This window comes from Panicum virgatum, chromosome 6K (genome assembly GCF_016808335.1).
Source record: "Panicum virgatum strain AP13 chromosome 6K, P.virgatum_v5, whole genome shotgun sequence".
NCBI lineage: Eukaryota > Viridiplantae > Streptophyta > Magnoliopsida > Poales > Poaceae > Panicum > Panicum virgatum.
The window spans coordinates 24,831,591-24,851,536 of NC_053141.1; the positions used below are offsets into that span (position 1 = coordinate 24,831,591).

A 19,946-nucleotide genomic window follows, 5' to 3' on the forward strand; every position below is an offset into this window, starting at 1 on the left:
AACTAAGGAGAGGAAAATTGTTGTATCTGATGAAGACATTAAATTAGCCGAGTCTCTCAATACTAAGCAAATCGAAGGTTTTAACGAAATTTTTGATCATGTCATCAGAAATAAAGGGAAAGTTTTCTTTGTGGATGGTCCTGGTGGGACCGGCAAGACATATCTTTACAGGGCTCTTTTGGCCAAAGTTCGATCTACGGACCGCATCGCAGTGGCTACAACTACATCTGGTATTGCAGCATCCATCATGCCTGGTGGTCGTACGGCTCATTCGAGGTTCAAAATTCCCATAAAACTTCAAGATAATTATGTTTGCAACTTTACTAAACAAAGTGGTACTGCAGCACTATTGCGTGAGGCGTCTTTAATTATATGGGATGAGATTGCGATGACATAAAGGCAGGCTGTGGAAATACTTGACAGATCGTTACGGGATATTACATGATGTGATTTACCATTGGTGGTAAAGTAATGGTATTTGGAGGGAATTTCAGACAAGTTCTACCTGTTGTTCCTAGAGGTACTAGAGCACAAATTTGTGACGCTACCTTGCTTCAATCCTATACATGGGATGATATCAAGATAATACGGCTGAAGCAGAACATGAGGGCCCAGAATGATGTATGGTTCTCGCAGTTTTTATTAAGAATTGGTGATGGAATAGAAAAGACCTTCCCAAATGATTATGTGGATCTACCAGATGACATTATGCTTGAGTATAATGATGATTAGTCTATTGATACTCTCATCAATCATGTGTTTCCTGATCTAGCTAACAAATGCACCTCCGTCAGTTACATGCGCGAGCATGCTATCTTGTCAACAAGAAATGAGTATGTTGATAGCCTCAACGTGATGATGATTGGAAAGTTTCCTGGAGAAGAAAATGTTTACTACAGTCATGATTCTGTAGATGATAACTCAACTAATAACTATCCTCTTGATTTTTTGAACTCAATTACTCCAAATGGTCTTCCTCCACATGAGCTTAAAATTAAGAAGAACTGTCCTATCATACTTCTTCAAAATCTAGATCCTCATCATGGACTGTGCAATGGAACTCGACTTATAGTGAAGGCTTTTGAGGACAATGCAATTGATTGTGAAATTGTAAATGGACAGCATGCTGGAAATCGAGTTTTTATACCAAGGATTCCCTTGTTTCCATCAGAGGATATTTCACTACCTTTCAAGTCTAAGAGGAAACAATTTCCAATAAGACTCAGTTTTGGAATGACTATAAATAAAGTTCAGGGTCAAACTATACCAAATGTTGGGATCTATCTTCTAGAGCCTGTTTTCTCTCATGGATAGCTATATGTTGCCTTATCAAGAGGTGTTTCATGTTCAACTACATGGATGCTAGCTAAACCTAACAAAGATCTTGATCCCACCGACAGAAGAACCAAAAATATTGTTTTCAGAGATATTCTACGGTCTTCAAAATGAAGGTATCTTATATGATGTATCCTTTTTAGTGTAGATGTTGGTTATCACTAATACATTATAAATTCAAAGGGCCAATCTGATTGGTTTTTTTACTTAATGGAACTTTAATCGTTTGCAGTGACACCGGAGTCCATCATAAATGGGATATGAGTTGGAAATTAAATTCTGGCGACTTGGTGTGAAGATTCTGCATCATTAAATTTTTATAATATGTATGTTAGATGTGGCATTCATATGTGGATTTTTTGAAAAAAAAAGATGTGCTACAATCAAGATATGACCAATGCAAATATTTTATTTTTACCTTTACCCTCCTATATAATTATTGCGATGTCTTAAATGGGTTGCATGTATGTATGGTCATGTCCATATGATCTGTATATCTCAAAATTTTCATTTTAGGTAAATTTGTATCGAACAATGTACTAAATATTGTATCCACAAGCTAATGGTAGATGTGGCTATGAATACATATTTTTTGTAACAGAATTCTTTTATTTGATTTTTCTAAAACACGTGCGTGCCGCACGTGCACCCTACTAGTACTAGAGATAGGAACCATGAATACTTACTAAACCCGAAGAGTGTAGCAGCATCCGTAGAGGTACAAGCCGGGAGCAGAATGCCGACACCCCGGCACTTCTCCCGAACTACTCTCTCTCTCTCTCTCTCTCTCTCTCTCTCTCTCTCTCTCTCTCTCTCTCTCGTAGAGGTACAAATTGGAGAAGAGCGCCGAAGACCGGCGCCCCTCTTGAGTACCTCTACCCTCTTCCTAAGCTAAGACAACTCTAAACACAAGAGGAGGCATGAACTTGAGCACTTGGTGGATGCCTTCATTTGCAGCCCCCCTCTACTATTTATAGAGGGGTGCCATGGCCTCTTCTACCGTGAATTCAGCCCTGAGCCTCCTGGAACCGACCTTGGCATTGAATGGGGAGCCAACACCTGGAAGATGGGGCCGAGACAAATTGACCTATGGTCGGCCGACCTTGTTGGTTGGCCGACCAGTAAATGTGGTCATTCGGCCCCAAACTTGACCGGGACACTGTTAGGTGGGCCCCCATTTCATATATGTGGGGCATGGCTTGTATTAAGGCGATTTGGAAGCTCTGGTGGGTCCATGGATCCTCGTGAACACGTCTGATTTGTCGAGAGGATGTTGCCACGGATTGATGACGTCTCACCTTGCTTGTGGGCTGCATTCCTTCTCATGTGAGGCTATCTAGTGGGCCATTTGATCCTTGTATGTAGTTGCGCATTTTGCCTTGATCTGTGGAGTGTGTTTTCCTGCTCTTGAAGTGTGGTTTCTCCCGTAATTCACCTGCATACAAATAATTACCAACACTCGTAGAAATGGTCAGTAGTAAACCCCTACCACTATGTTGGTGTTTACATTTTATGTATTTATGCAGGAGTTGACGGCCCAAATTTGGTACTTAAGAGCTGTCAACAACTCCCCCACACTAAGGTGGAACATGACTTCCAAAGGTATGAAGCGAGCATAAGAGATATTCCAAACCATACCTTGCACTTGTGAACTTTGAAGTGTCTATCATGCCATCTTGGGTAGTTGAGGGATGGAATGGTCGCGAATCAAATCACTTCTACTCCTCATGCCATGTAGCTTGGGATTTTTCAAAAAGTTTTCAAAACAAACCTTGCTTAGCTCCTCATTTGATTCTCTCGGATCGCTCAATGTGTATGTGTCCTCACTAAGGCATTTGACTTGCCTTTCCTTCATCCTACCTCTAATAATGGCTATATGTGGAGCTCAGGGTGGAGTATGAAGGATAAGGCATACTTGTATCACATATATTGCAAAGTCAAAAATCGGATCCAAAGAGAAAAACAAGTCATACAATCAGATCAAGATGTGCACGTGTATGGATTGTGATGGAAGGAATGGAAATTCCTTTTGTATGATCTCTCTCCCTATATAAATTCTTTTGAGAGCATGGCTAATTTTTTTTCATGGACCTTCATGTGCCCACATTTTTTTTCTTTTTTTTCAGTACTTGGACCTTCATGTGTCCATATATATTTTTTTTTCACAATAGCCCATGCCTCTCTTCTTCTTCTTTTTTTTTGATAGAAATTGGAGAGAGAGACCAACACATATAGTGGAGCATTTATTTTGTGGAATGAGTGGATGGTACAATGCTAACTTCTCAAATAAGCATAGCAAGGGGGTATATGGTGTGCACGTGAATCTTGATCATGAAAGCATGACAAAAATTTCTCTCAAGGGTCACAACAATTTGACAAAGCTCAATGCAAGACAAGCAGCATATGTGTATAAGGTTTTCAAGATAAATCATCATATGGCTTTGGTAGGACATTCGCATATCAAAGAGGAGCTTTGCAAGAGTTTTATAAATTTTCAAAATAAATTTCCCAAGCACTTAAACAACAAAGAGCGAAGATTATATCATTCAAACCATATCTCAAACGTCAACTACTTAGATAAGCATGCTTTTCTAAGGACTTTTTTGTTCACAAGCATCAAGGTGATAAGCATGGAATAAAACATATGCAAGCCAACCATTGAAACTCATGAATCAAAGAGAGTTGAGAGGTAGAGGATGCACATACTATCACTCTTTAAGAAGGTAGGGATCAAGGCAGTGGTGATTCAGCCAAACCACTAGGTGGCTGCCTGAATTTAGTATCCTTGCCTTGTCTCTTGTCATGTTGGTGCAGACGATGTTGTGCGATGCATCTGTGAAAGATCTCGAATGTGTATGTGTTATCGCCATGGGCCGAAATCAAGATGGGCTTAAAGCAAAAGATGAGGAAGGTTTGTAAATTGGCTCCTGCGTGAGCATCTGGGCCACATTAGCCGTGTATCCTTAGATTTAGTTTGAGATTAGAGATAGAGTCCAATCGGGACAAGATTAGTTTAGATTGTTTCCCAAGTCTCCGGACTATAAATATGTATCCTTTGTTATTCATGAGAGAGGGCGTCATCACGACTCGCAAACAACAACTCTCGGCGCATCGCCACCCCTAATCCTAGGGTTTCATCTAAGTAAGTGCCATGTTGCCCTGATCGTTTCCTGCGATCAGGGCAGCGTAGTTCTTGCTTTTACCTTGGTATTACTCGTACTGAAGCATTTTTGATGGCGAGTAATGCCAGTTATCCTGATGTTCGTAGCATGGCTTTTAGTAGATCTGTTATGCTTCGTTGCTTATCATCTGCGAATATCATGTTGTCTCTGTGCAATCACGTTTCAATCTCTTGCTAGTTCTTATTGCATAGAATTAGTCGCACAGGGACAACACCCTGCTTCTTCCATGTTTAGTAGATCCGATCTGTTATGGTTTGCTCTTATCTTAAGAGTTGGCATAATATCTGCTAGGTTAGGCCTTGCAAACGGATTGGATGATCCGGTGGCGTAGTAGATGCTTTATCTTAGCCTTGATAGGGATTGTTCCGGGAATCGGCTCTTGCTAGTTCTTAGGCCTCTGTTTTAGGTTGCGGTTTAGTTGTTTGTTACGTTCGCTAGGCCTAGTCACGTGTAGGATGTTCCGATCTAGCAGTGAAGCTGTTACCATCGTGGATTAAGATCAAATTAGATTTGATTGAAGCAGTTTTATAGTGATTTGCCCTATTTATCATATCCGGATACAATAAGATCCCGTCTGACACCGGGACTCGATCGGCTCTTCAAAGCCGATGCAAGAGTCGTCCCGGGGAGCCGACCACGGCTCGGATTTACGTTTACATGTGTCTTTGTATGCAGGAAACTGTTCGGAGCACGTCTGCACCCCTCCTGATCGGGTATAGGTCAGGTGGCACGCCCGGTTTTCACACCTCCTCCGGGCGCGTGACGAAAATTGCGGGCCGTCGACGAGGGAGCAGTGCCTCTAGCGCCCTAGCAACCTCCCGGCTCTTCGTGTTGCCCGTCGTTTCTTGCCGGTGGGTTTCGGTCGACAACACATTCTGGCACGCCCAGTGGGACCCTCGGCAACAACATCCACCGCAATGATGACCGGAGCTCAAGATCAAGAACCCGCTCCCAAGCCCGTCACATATGATGAGCTTCCTCCTGAACACAAGAAGAAGTATGATGAGATCAAAGCTCTGCTGGAAGCCGATCTCATCGGCTCTTTTGAGAGGACTCGCAACCATGGCATCAAGTGGAAGGGGTTCTCACCAGAAGGCGCTCTGGACAATGTAGATCTGTCTGTACCATCTGAAGAACGCACCAGAGCCCTGCGTCAGGAGATGATCTACATGGTGGCCCATACGCTTCATCGGCACTCTCAGAGCTTGATGAACGAACTCGAGCGCATGGCGCATCGCGTCATCCAGGAGATAATCAAGAACCAGTACTCTCCATCGGGTCCAATCCTAGGGAGTCACGCAGAGGAAGCTGCACTGCATTCTAGGCCGCAACTGCCATTCTCATTTGCAGCTCCCAGACCACACAGCTCGCCGATCTACGTCGTCCTCAAGATCGGCGGTGATCCTGGAGAAGGCCAGTTCCTCACCGAGCCACCTAAGGAGATTCCGCACGGCTACACGTGCGCCTACATCCCTGACAGCGTCAGTCCAGCACGCTCGGTGCAGATGGTGAACCCAGGAGCTCTTGGAGCAAACGCAGAAAAACAAGCGTGGCTGGCAAAGTACGCTACTGGGCCGAGTGCTGAGCCATCGGCCCTAGGAGTTCTTAGTGTGGAGCAGGTCAGTGCAATACTCAGAGACCAGTTCGGCATCCTGCCCAAGAGGAAAGCGATCGGCTATTCCAAGCCGTATCCAAGCGACTATGACTTGACCCCACTGCCACCCAAGTATCGGCTTCCTGAGTTCACCATGTTCAACGGATCAGAGGGAGCCAGCTCCATCGAGCATGTGAGCCGATACTTAACGCAGCTTGGGATGATCTCAGTGTCGGATCCATTGAGGGTCCGCTTCTTCGGCCAATCCCTTATAGGTCCAGCCTTTGGATGGTACGCGTCGCTAGCTCCGGATTCGATTCGGACTTGGAGGCAGCTTGAAGATCAATTCCATACCCAGTACCACTCGGAAGCTGCAGAAGCCGGAATTGCTGACCTCGCCCAAGTCAGGCAGAAGCGAGGAGAGACCGTGTCAGAGTACATACAGTGCTTCAGAGAGGTCAAGAACCGATGCTACTCGTCACACATCACAGAGAAAGAGGCAGTCGATCTGGCTGTCCTGGGACTTGCTAAGCCGATCAAGGGTGCGGCTTTTCAGTTGGAGCTTACGTCTCTGGCGCACCTTGTGCAAAAGCTTACCGCATACGAGCATTATCATCCTGAGCTGTACCAGGACAAGTTCAGGCACCATGTAAACATGGCACAAGCTGAAGAATCTGACGACTCGGGTGAAGAGCAAGAAGTGGCCGTGGCAGAGTGGACTCGGGGGGCAAATCCTGTCCCATGCAAGTGGATCAAGCAGCAGGGGCTTGTGAAGGGCTTCGACTTCGACGTAACCAAAATAGAGCAGATATTCGACCTGCTCCTCAAAGAAAAACAGTTGAAGCTCCCAGAAAATCACAAGCTGCCGACGGCACAAGAGTTACAGGGAAGGCTATACTGCAAGTGGCACCACTCGTTTACTCATGCCACTGGTGAATGCAAGCAGCTGCGTCACCAGATCTAGTCGGCTATCGAGCAAGGCCGATTAATCCTGGCTCAACACACTATGAAGGTGGACACGAAGCCCTTCCCACAAGCTAACGTGGTGGAACTGTCAGACTTCAGGTCCAAGGGCCAGGACTTGGCATTCCACATCAACATGGTGGGACCTATGCGCCACCATGACAAGCAGAGGAGAGAGGCCGCTTCTGGCAAATGGCCGCAGAATGAACACGAATTGGAACAGCAGCATGTGACTGAAGAGCAAGTACGTCACATCCGCAATCAGCTTCCAGCTTCTAATCGGCTTCTGGAGAAATACCAGTACCAGTACCAGCTACGCCGCCGATACGAATCGGAGGAAGACGAGTACGAGCACCGCTCGGGAAGGGCATTGGGCAGGCGCCGGGCTATACGCGACCACTGGCATTGCCCGTTCTTCAGGTACTGTTGGAATTCCGGCATGCCGATTACCTACTATAGATGATTGCTTGGAGTGCAGGCCTCGAGGGCACCAACAGGACAAGACATCGGTGTTCCGGCGTTTGGGGCCCAGAACACGTCAGGACGACCATGTGGGGCGCCCATCCGAAGGTGATTCAGAGCTAGAGGAAGAAGACAGGTACCATCGCCCACGGTGGTGTCCTGACGGGCTCAATCGGTCGCAGAAGCGCATAGTACAGCGCTTGCGCAACCTCGAAGATGCAGAAGCAAAGTATCTTGACGTGCTGAGGAAAGCGCGTCCGGATCTCGCGGAGCAAGTTAGGCGATCGCAGAGGGAAGATAGGCACCCCCCGAGGATGGAGTGGCGCCCCAAGCAGACAAAAGCCGATAAAAAGCCATCGGCTGACGTGAACATGGTGTTCGTGCTCCCGTCGGAGTTTCGAGCACCCCAACCGCAGGAATTGGCCATCGCGCAGTTGGATCTCGGCCCACGGCCAATCGTTTTCGAGAAGCCCAAGGAGAAAAGCTACAAACACTTGAAGGGGTTATATCTCAAGGGCTTCATTGACGGCAAACCTGTGAACAGGATGTTGGTCGACACTGGTGCTACAGTTAACCTGATGCCATATTCTATGCTGCGCCGATTGGGTCGTTCTTCTGCCGATTTGATCAAGACCAATGTGATGCTCAACGACTTTAATGGACAGCCATCAGAGGCGATGGGGGTTCTTAATGTGGAACTGACAGTGGGCCGCAAGACTGTACCGACATCGTTCTTCATCGTTAATAGCAAGAGCACGTACACGGTGCTGCTTGGAAGAGACTGGATTCATGCCAACTGTTGTATCCCTTCCACAATGCACCAGTACCTCGTCCAATGGTACGGCGATGAAGTAGAGGTGGTCCCTGCAGATGATTCCAGCGAGGTCTCGGTCGCAGATATGAACGCCTGGGATGCGGAAGGACAAGAGCCGATTTCCGGGATCGCCCTGGAAGGCTGTGATCAGATTGAGGCAACAAAAAATGGATTGAGGCTGGTATTATCCACTGGCCTCACAGAATAGATGCACCCTGGCTAGCTACGGGGTGTAAGGAAAATAGAGAGGCCGATCCCGGCGATCGGCCCCGAAAAATAGAAAAATTCTGTTTTTGGTCGGAATTGTTACATCATGTACGCATGATGGCCTCCTGTAGCAGTTGGTTATCTATTGACTATTGGGTTCTGAGAAATAATAGAAGTATAGAAGCGGCCAGCCCGTGCGGTTGGCCAAATAATTTTTCTTGTCATCTCCCTGTGTTTGCTGCTGACATTGTGGATAGTGAAGACTCGCTCGCATTCGCGGCCGATTTTTTAGATGACGGCAAACTCGGATACGGATTCACATCAGCTGATGATTTGGAAGAGGTTGACATCGGTCCTGGGGATAAGCCACGACCGACATTTATTAGCAGTAAGTTGGATCCGGCTTTGCGAGAGGAGATGATCACACTCCTAAAAGAATACCGGGATTGCTTTGCATGGGACTACACGGAGATGCCTGGATTGGATAGAAGCATAGTCGAGCATCGGCTCCCGCTCAAGAAAGGGTTTCGGCCGTTTCAGCAACGGGCACGTCAGATGAAGGCCGAAGTCCTAGAAGAAGTTAAGAAAGAGGTGGAGAAGATGCTGGATGCTGGGTTCATCAGGCCGTGCCGGTATGCAGAATGGATCTCCAGTGTGGTGCTGGTACAAAAGAAAGATGGCCGATGGCGTGTCTGCGTCGATTTTAGAGATCTCAACAGAGCAACTCCGAAGGATGAATACCCAATGCCTGTTGCAGAGACGTTGATCAACGCCGCTGCTGGCCACAAAATGATGAGTTTTATGGATGGCAACACCGGTTACAACCAGATCTTCATGGCCCCAGAGGACGTGAACAAGACTGCGTTCAGAGTACCAGGTGCAGTTGGCTTGTTTGAGTACTTGGTTATGACCTTCGGACTGAAAAATGCCGGTGCAACGTACCAACGTGCTATGAATTACATTTTCCATGATCTCATCGGCAAGCTGGTAGAGATTTATATTGATGACGTTGTGGTCAAGTCCAAGTCAGCTGCGGGGCATTTAGAAGATCTGCGTCAAGTTATGGAGCGGACTCGAAGGTTCGAGCTCAAAATGAACCCAAAGAAGTGTGCCTTCGGTGTATCGGCCGGTCAATTTCTGGGATTCCTAGTGCATGAAAGGGGAATCGAGATCGGCCTAAAAAGTCAAGAAGCCGTGAAGATGATGAAGCCACCTACTACAAAGGAGTTACAGAAACTCATCGGTAAAATTAACTTTGTCAGGCGATTTATTTCTAATCTGTCCGGACACATTGAGCCGTTTATGGGTTTAGTAAAGATCAAATCCGATGATGAGTTTCGCTGGGGGGCGGAACAGCAGCAAGCTTTCGATGAAATCAAAGAATATTTGTCAAAGCCTCCAGTATTGGTTCCTCCTCAGCAAGATAGGCCGTTCTATGTGTACCTATCCGTTGGTGACACTTCCATTGCTTCGGTGCTAGTCCAGAAGCATGACGGCCAAGAGAGGGTGGTTTTTTACCTCAGCAGACGCATGTTAGACGCTGAGACCAGGTATCCTGAAATCGAGAAGCTTTGTCTTTGCTTATACTTTACATGTACAAAGCTTCGCCATATTTTGCTCTCGGCGGAAACAATTGTCATATGCAAATCGGATGTCATAAAACATATGCTGTTGGCCCCTGTCCTTAAAGGCCGGCTTGGAAAATGGATGTTTGCATTATCAGAGTTCGATATCCGATACCAGCCTGCGAAAGCAGTCAAGGGACAAGCACTGGCAGATCTTGTTGCGGATAGGATCAGCATTGATATTGCTGCGTTATTTATTCGTGCTTGGGCTATGTTCTTCGACGGATCGGCTTGTGATGATGGATGCGGTGTGGGAATTCTGTTGGTGTCGCCTCGAGGGGCGACTTATTCCTTCTCCATCAGAATGACTGCCCCGTGCACCAATAATCTGGTGGAATATGAAGCTGTTCGCAAAGGGATGGAGTTGCTTCTCGAAGCCGATGCAGAAGCGGTGGAAATTTTTGGAGATTCGAAGCTGGTGATTTCTCAGCTCATGGAGGAATATAGATGGCTTCTGGCTACAAGGAGAAAGCCGATGGAGTCGAGGTGGAGGTCCAGTTTCTAGAACCCGGAGACTGGAGAGCCGATATCTTCAATTACTTGAAGGATTCGGCTCGGGGGGCACCCAGAAGGATAAGACTCAAGGCCATGAAGTATGTTCTGATAGGGGACGATATGTTCTACAGGACCTTGGAAGGACTATTACTTAAATGCCTGGGACCTTCAGAGTCAAATCGGCTCTTGCATGAGGTACATGAAGGAGCCTGCGGTACTCACCAATCGGCTCATAAGATGAAATGGCTGATTAGGCGATCGGGTTATTACTGGCCCACTATGCTTGAAGATTGTTTCAAATATTACAAGGGATGTCAAGCATGTCAGAGGTTTGGCAAAATTCAGATAGTGCCAGCATCAGTGATGAATGCTGTCATCAAACCCTGGCCATTCAGAGGATGGGGCATGGACATGATTGGACAGATCAACCCGTCGTCTAGCAAGGGTCACCAATGGGTCCTAGCTGCCACAGATTATTTCACAAAGTGGGTAGAGGCAGTGCCCATGAGGTCAGTAGCATCGAGAGATGTGATCAGCTTTGTCAAAGAACACATCATTCATAGATTTGGGATCCCTCAGACCATTACGACTGATGGAGGATCGGTCTTTATATCAGAGGAGTTTAGAAAGTTTGCCGATGACATGGGGATTAAGCTGATCAGATCATCTCCGTATTATGCCCAAGCTAATGGACAAGCTGAAGCATCCAACCAGAGCCTTATCAAGCTCATAAAGAGAAAGATTGATGAATACCCTAGGCGCAGGCATGAGGTGTTATCAAAAGCTTTGTGGGCATATCGTATTTCGTGTCATGGGTCCACCAAGACGTCGCCATACCATCTAGTCTACGGCCAGGATGCTGTGCTACCATGAGAAATCACGGCTGGATCAAGGCGTGTTGAGTTTCAGAATGATCTATCTGCTGAACAGTATGCAGCCTTGATGAACGATAATGTGGAGGACCTGACATAGCTAAGGCTTTGGTCGCTGGAAAAAATCAAAGAGAATAAAGCTAAAGTTGCCCGTGCATACAACAAGAAGGTCAAGCCTAAAGATTTCCGAGTTGGAGATTTGGTTTGGGAGGCGGTATTGCCATTGGGAACTAAAGACAAAAAGTTTGGTAAATGGTCTCCGACTTGGCATGGGCCGTATAAGGTTGATCAGGTTTTGCCTGGGAATGCATACATGCTTGAAGAATTGGACGGCGTCAAGTTTCCTGTTGCTGTCAATGGTCAGCATCTTAAGGAGTATTTCCCGAGCATGTGGGAAGGCGAGTAACGAAAAGCCGATGAGATCCATCTGGCTGTAGTGTAATAGGCCAACACGTTGAGTTGGCCGCGCAAAAAAAAATAAAATAAAAAAGAAGAGTCATGAAAGGCCAACACGTTGAGTTGGCCAGTAAAAAAAATCATGACAGGCCAACACTTTGAGTTGGCTAGTGAAATATATGAAAGCGAACAGCCGATGTGTGACCATCGACTTAAGACGTTTTTAAAGGACAGGTTACAAACTTCAAGTTAACAGGAGGCACTAATTCTATCTTGAGCCTTTCTACTGGTTTAGGAATTCTTCTATGGCGTGAATGGCTTCAGTACGGACGGCATCTGCTCGTGCTATAATTGCTTCGTCATCCTTGTCATCGCCTGTGACTATCTGCCGACTCAAGGTGCTGATTTCTACAAACTCTGCTTGTATCTGCTTGGCTATTTCCTGGGTTTCTTGTTTGGAGTTTGCAATGGAGATTTCCTCGGCCTGGATGAGTTCTTTGGTGGTGCGGACCTTTTCTTCGAGTTCCGCCAGTTCTTTCTTCAGGAGGTCGAGTCGGTTCATGTTGGCAGACACGTCAGCTTTGATATCTAGAGTTGCTTTCTTCTGGTTGAGAGCCTTGCATTTTTGGGTAATGTCAGCTTTCAGAGAAGCTTGAGAGCGACGTGCTTCCATCCTTCGTTGTGCTTTACTGACTTCTATCCGAAAGAATGGGAGGTTGCTGGCTGACCAGAGCTTGATTTGCAATGGCTCCGGGAGTTGGGGTTCTATTTGTTCAAAGATGTTTTTTATGTTGCTGGAATCATCAACCAGAGCGGTGATTGGAGCAGATAGAAAATCCTTGATGAGTCGAAGCTGATGTGACAAGTTAGCCGATTGCTGCAGAGGTAATGCTTTTGCTCCAGGGACAATCAGACCCATTGATGCCGGATCGAAGGAAAGTAAACCTGAAATGTCAAAGCTCTATGGACATCTCTAGAGTTAGAACAATATACATTTATGAAGTTATCGGCTGATTCAGAATTGGTTTTATGATATTACCTGTTCTGAAGAAGAAGTGTTGGTCGGTTCGGGAGCAATCGTCCTATCAGGGCTAGTGTTAGCGTCAAGAGCCTCGACTGTATCAGTTTGTTCTTCGCTTGTATCCATCAGTGCATTGGGAGTTGCAGCCATCTCATGTTGATTCAGGCCTTCTACGTTGGAGGTTTCTTCAGCTGCATCCTGGAGATGGAATTATAGTCAACCAGAGCATATATGTCTAAAATAAAGAAGAAGGTTTTGAAAGATGAGTTACCTGGTTGGTGTTGAACTCTGATGGACTCGGAGATGCTGGTGTTGGTTTCTTGATTACTCGCCTTGTGATCATCTTCCTTTTCTTGGTCAAGACTCGGGGGGCAACTACTGCAGAGGCTTGTTTTCGCTTGGAAGCCGACTGAAGTAAGTCTGGCTGAACAGACATTATCACTTTCTTCATTGGTGGTGATCCTTTGCAGAAAAGTACATCAGGAGCAGTTGGAAGAAAGTGAAATGGTTCCCCAGTACTGGTCGTGGGTTCTGGACCATCTTGTTGCTGCTGACAGGATGAGCAGGTTAAGCCAAGAGAAAGGAGTAGAGGATTTAAAAGGATGGATGCATAAAATCAGTACCTCTTCCTCGGGGATTACGTATTCAGGATCAATTTGCTGCAGTTGAGGGCCTAGAGCTTTTCTGAAGACATGTGTTGTCCACATCTTCCACCAGGTATCAAGGCCGATTGATGAAGAAGTGAAGGACAGATCGGCTGGTATTGGAATGTGGAGGTCATCGAACATGCTGTAGCATCTCGAGCTAGTAAGACCGTCAGGTAGATCGGCTCTGCTCTCCACCAATTGGTGAATATGGAAGTGGGGAGGGACCTGTCCTAGGCCAAATTGCCGAGCTACTATGACTGGCTGGTAGGATTCATAGCCTGGCTTAATAATTCTGTTAGAAGTACTGATGCCAACGGGGAGGAAGCCAGGTCGAATCATCAAAGAATACAGATGTCGAGTGCTGTCGTCATTGGCAAAGTTATCTAATCTGAAAGCAGTTGGGTTCTCAAAGGGTTCAGATTCAGTAAACGGAAGGTAGAGAGGATTATCTAGTCCTTTGTAGAAGACTCTGAACCAGTTTGTTGCATCTGCTGAATTTAGTTTACTGCCAGGAAGACTGAATAAAGCTTGGCCATAGCTTGTGCATCTAATTGGTTTGCCACTCTCATCAGGGAAAGAGTTCTTGGTCAGGCCTTGGAAGTTGGGAATATGTTGCTGGAAGTACAGTTGTGCCCACAACTGAATAAACCACCAAGGGCCTCCAGTTTTCAGTTTCTTGTGATTGAGCAAGTTAGATGTCATTAAATGGAGATATCTGTATGTTTCTCCGAGAAGAAGTTTGCCTAGGCCGGTGTGATTACCATGGGCCAGGTGGTAGGCCAAGGGGAGATAGTTCTTAGTTGGAGCTAAGGAAGGGCCACAGAAGATGAAGTGCTCTAGCCAAAGATTTAAGAAGGCTGTGTGTTCCTTCTCAGTCACTGGACCTTTTGTTTTCATATGCTGATTCATGATTTGGGGAGCTAATGTCTAGTCCGGTGATCATAACAACATCTAGCAGAGTGGGAGTCATGGGTCCGTGACCAAAAAGGAAACAATTCAGAGCATCGGACCAGAAATAGCCGATGGTTTTCAGAAGATTTTCATCTTTATCAAGGGGTGACAGTGATAGGCTAAGTGCATCGGCTATGCTCAAATCTTGCCACAAGGGCATGTGGGTTTTTGCTACTCTGTTATACCATGTTATCCAGCTTTCAGGTGGATTAGGCCAGGCTCTTAAGCAGTCGGCCCAGAGGTTCAAATCAATGTTTTGACTCACAAAAGGGATCCTATTTGCTTCACAAGAGATCAAATCTGTGGGGGTTTCATGGGTTTGTGGGCCAAGACAGAAAGATTTTGGATTAGAGGGATGAGACAAAAGGATGTCTGACACCTGAAGTTCAGAAGTTCAGAAATATGCGTTTGGTGTCATGTTTCAGAGTTTCAGTTTCAGAAGCTTAGTGAGCTGAAGAAAACTAAAAGATTAGGCCGAATATTACCTTCAGGCCATGGATTGCCGCATCGTTAGAGCTTGTTGTCTGAACTGCAGAATCCGCCATGGTCACAGATCTGTGGACTTAGGGTTTGATTGCTAGAGATTCTGGTTCGAATTCCGGCTGCCTGGAGAATTCTTGCTCGGATTTGTAGAGTTTGTTTTTCGAGTTATACTCGAATTTGAGGGTACGTCGAGTTCGGTTCAAGCTGGGAGCGATATTCTACTCTTGTGCGGGTTGCTTCTAGTTTGAATTTCATCGGCTCTTGGATATTTATGGAAGCCTGATGCATTGCCATCGGCTTTTGGGAAAGTAAACGAAGACACACAAAATTGAAGAAACTCGATTTCATTAAAGGAAAGTTCATTACAAGGAAAGCCGATTTTACAAAGGAATCAATCCTTCGGCTTTGTGATTCTACCCCTACGATATTACTACTGTTCGTAGGTACCTAGTACCTATGACGCTTGGGGCTTCGGGCCGGCACGTCTCCGCTGCCGTCGTCGTCGTCGCTGCTAAAGGCACTGCTGCCGCCTTCAGACCCGGAGTCGCTCCAGCCGCCGTCGTCGCCACTGACCTCCTCTTCGCTGTCCTCCTCGGAGGACCCGAGGAACTGGAAGGGCTTTCCGCCCATCGGCTCGTCGTCATCGGAGGGGGAGTCGATCTCCTCTTCCGAGGAAGAGTCGACTCCGTCCGACGAGGGGTTTTCTTCCTCGTCCTTCTCCGACTCTTCTTGGAACAGTAGTCGGAGGTCTTCTCCTTCAGTCATGGGCTCGTCCTCCTCGGAGGCGACCCCGAAGTCGAACTCCTCTGCGTCCCAGTGCAGAGGAGCCAGCGCCTCGTAGGCTGCTGTTGGGTCCCACTCGGGGGTCGGCTTTCGGCTCTCTGGGATAGAGTCGATGGAGGAAGCCGAGAGGGAGGAAGAAGGAGAAGGGGAAGACAAAGAAGAAGAAGAGTCTATGAGTGAGTTGGAGCCGGAGGAAGAAGAGATGGCCATGGCTGCTGGAGGATTGGGGTGGTTTTCTGCGTTGCTTGCTTTGGGGGGAAGAAGGAGTTTTCTGTGGAGAAGAGCCGATTCGGGTGAGATTAAATATTGAGAAGATGGAAGATGGATCGGCAGTTTCACATTCTACGAGGAGCTAGTTGCAGAGACGTTGCGTCTTCCTTGGTGGTTGCAATATGATTAATGAACATTAACGGGAAGATGAAGCGACGGATTGGTTTTGGAACTATCATTGCCAAAACCAGGGGGGCATGTGTTATCGCCATAAATTAACAGGGTTAATTTATGGGCCGAAATCAAGATGGGCTTAAAGCAAAAGATGAGGAAGGTTTGTAAATCGGCTCCTGCGTGAGCATCTGGGCCACATTGGCCGTGTATCCTTAGATTTAGTTTGAGATTAGAGATAGAGTCCAATTGGGACAAGATTAGTTTAGATTGTTCCCCAAGTCTCCGGACTATAAATATGTATCCTTTGTTATTCATGAGAGAGGGCGTCATCACGACTCGCAAACAACAACTCTCGGCGCATCGCCACCCCTAATCCTAGGGTTTCATCCAAGTAAGTGCCATGTTGCCCTGATCGTTTCCTGCGATCAGGGCAGCGTAGTTCTTGCTTTTACCTTGGTATTACTCGTACTGAAGCGTTTTTGATGGCGAGTAATGCTAGTTATCCTGATGTTCGTAGCATGGCTTTTAGTAGATCTGTTATGCTTCGTTGCTTATCATCTGCGAATATCATGTTGTCTCTGTGCAATCACGTTTCAATCTCTTGGTAGTTCTTATCGCATAGAATTAGTCGCACAGGGACAACACCCTGCTTCTTCCATGTTTAGTAGATCCGATCTGTTATGGTTTGCTCTTATCTTAAGAGTTGGCATAATATCTGCTAGGTTAGGCCATGCAAACAGATTGGATGATCCGGTGGCGTAGTAGATGCTTTATCTTAGCCTTGATAGGGATTGTTCCGGGAATCGGCTCTTGCTAGTTCTTAGGCCTCTATTTTAGGTTGCGGTTTAGTTGTTTGTTACGTTCGCTAGGCCTAGTCACATGTAGGATGTTCCGATCTAGCAGTGAAGCTGTTACCATCGTGGATTAAGATCAAATTAGATTTGATTGAAGCAGTTTTATAGTGATTTGCTCTATTTATCATATCCGGATACAATCAGATCCCGTCTGACACCGGGACTCGATCGGCTCTTCAAAGCCGATGCAAGAGTCGTCCCGGGGAGCCGACCACGGCTCGGATTTACGTTTACACGTGTCTTTGTATGCAGGAAACTGTTCGGAGCACGTCTGCAGCCTCCTGATCGGGTATAGGTCAGGTGGCACGCCCGGTTTTCACACCTCCTCCGGGCGCGTGACGGAAATTGCGGGCCGTCGACGAGGGAGCAGTGCCTCTAGCGCCCTAGCAACCTCCCGGCTCTTCGTGTTGCCCGTCGTTGCTCGCCGGTGGGTTTCGGTCGACAACAGTATGACAATGATGATCTTGAGAGATCTCCCCCACACTTGTACCTGGTGCTTTATTCAACGAGATAGTGGAAACGAAATAATGGCTCTGCTGGTTTTAAGAACCAGGGAGCTATAAAATTTTTTCAAACTAAAATTTAATCTCACCATGATACTTACACAAGCAAGGCTCAATCAAGATTGCATCAGCATGAGTATGTTGTGCAACATTAATCCAAAACCTTGTCTTACCTTTCCATTTGAATTCAGCTCAATGACTCACCCAATTAGATTTGATTTCTCTGCAGCGGTTAGTCCATATATGCAATCAACATCTATATAATTATTAACTCTAGAACATCAATCAAACTTGACACATGTCAGTCTGACTGAAGAAGACATTTTAACCCAAACACCTTGCTTGATTTAAAAGGCCTATGAATGTAATTCCGGACACACATCCAAACTAGAGCATACAAGAATAGATAAAGGGAGCAAGGAAGCATGATTGGACTTTATTTGAAGAGAGATAGGCATGAGTATGAACCTGGTGATCATCGGGCGACCTCCCGGCAGGGCTTTGTTTAATGTCAAAAGTAGGACATTAAGAGTACTTACCATAATGGTTTATTGATGAAGACTCAATGTTGTCACCATGTCAACTCCTCTCATTTTTTTTCTTCTTTTTATAGAGCAAGATGCGAGGACTAGCACCAATTCAACAACAAGATATGGATTGAGGAAAAGAACTTACTTTGGGGTACTCACATACCTCCCCCACACTTGGAGTTTGCTAAACTTCAAGTGTATGGAGTTCAAGTCTCCTTCAGTAATTGTTCCTTCATCAAGGCATATCGAGGTGTTGTAGTCGGTGTTGCTCTCATGTTCGTAGGTGTTGCTTGTCTGTCATTCTTCTTGATCTTCCCCTAGAAAGGGGGAGGGGTAGAGAATGAGAACATACACACACATTACACTTCCTCTCCTCTCTTGCTCATCTTGCATAGTCTTTAGGCTTAGTGAGGTTTAGGAGAAGTCTAGGAGTTATCGAGTCGCCGGAGTTGCTCGAGAGTTCTGGTATGGGTTCATCTCTAGCTCTCTCTTGTAATATTTGGTTGTTTGTAATAGAATTAGACTATGGTTACCGATATCTACTTGAAGTATGTTCTGAGTTATCGAATATATGCTTCTTGATATGGTTGCGTTATTATTCAATGCTTGCATTGCATGATCGCCCTGTGCTGGAGATGGTTAGTCTTTTGTTCTTAGAACTTTATCAACTGCTCTAGTATTCGTATGGTTGCTCTAGTGTGATGTCTGACCATCAGGAGGGTGGGGGCTCCGCATGGGACACTAGAGTATGACATGGTGTCTAGATTAGCTAAGAGTTGCAGGATGCTAACTAGGACAGTACTAACTAGGATAGTACGGATGCTCAAATTTTTATACAGTGTTCCAGATATGTTAGCAAGCATACTGAAAAATTTTCAGAAAGTTTTAGTGAGCAGATTAATCATGAAAAATAAAACAATTAGATACTACTAGAAGCAAAACCTATTTATACAGAACAAAGTATATATGTTCTGGTGTTCAAACTTTTACTGAGTGTTTCTGATATGTTGTAAAACATGCTGTGAGTTTTTCATATTTTTCCAAGTACCAGAACTAGTTATCATGAATTAGTGCTATTAACATGGATTAAAACTAAAATCATAGCTAAATAGTTGTAATGGGTTTCAAACTTTTATCCTACTTTTATCCTGTTGGCGCTCCTTAAGTACCCATTTTTATTATACAATTAGGAGAGGTTTTGGTAATTTCTTTGGGATGATTCATGTACTAACCCGCCACTTGGCACCCGAACTTGACCGTTTTCGATTTTGTCCTGGATTTTGGAGCATGTTGTGTTTTGTCAGGAAATTGGACATTTTCGGAGATGTTTTGACGCATGGTCACAACTGGGATAAGATGAGGAATAAGGATAAGAGGCCGCACGCGAAAGATGGAACTGAATGTAACACCCGGTTTATAAAAGAACATAAACCGAGCAATCATATACGTCCCAGGATCAAGTCACACGTATATACAACAGAATGAACAGTATATCATAGCACATATTACGTAAAAAGATATAATAAAGCGAATACGAATGTTATTTATTACATTAATGACAAAAATGTCTGATACAGCGGATGCGAAGTACAAATACGATAAAAGAACTCTCCGAAGCTGAGCAGGGCGCCACAGGGACGTCGACTGGGAGACGAACACCTAGAAGTCCTCGTAGTCCTGAAAGCACTGAGCAAACTCCCTCGTGTCGGCAAGAACTGAGCAGCAGTAGTGTATCCAAGAGGAAAAAGTAGAGAAGAGGCAAGAGTGAGTACACAACTTGTACTCAACAAGTATAACACAAACTATGAGGCTCTAAGGTTGGCTGACTGAACTGCATTAGCTTTT

General features: G+C 45.7%; 1 long non-coding RNA gene across 1 annotated transcript; it reads left to right on the forward strand.

The window, feature by feature from the left end:
* Nucleotides 1-1,350: 1,350 nt before the first annotated feature.
* Nucleotides 1,351-1,697, forward strand: LOC120712088. The gene is made up of 2 exons (XR_005690683.1): nucleotides 1,351-1,451; nucleotides 1,568-1,697. It is a non-coding gene; the product is annotated as an uncharacterized LOC120712088 (long non-coding RNA).
* Nucleotides 1,698-19,946: the final 18,249 nt, after the last annotated feature.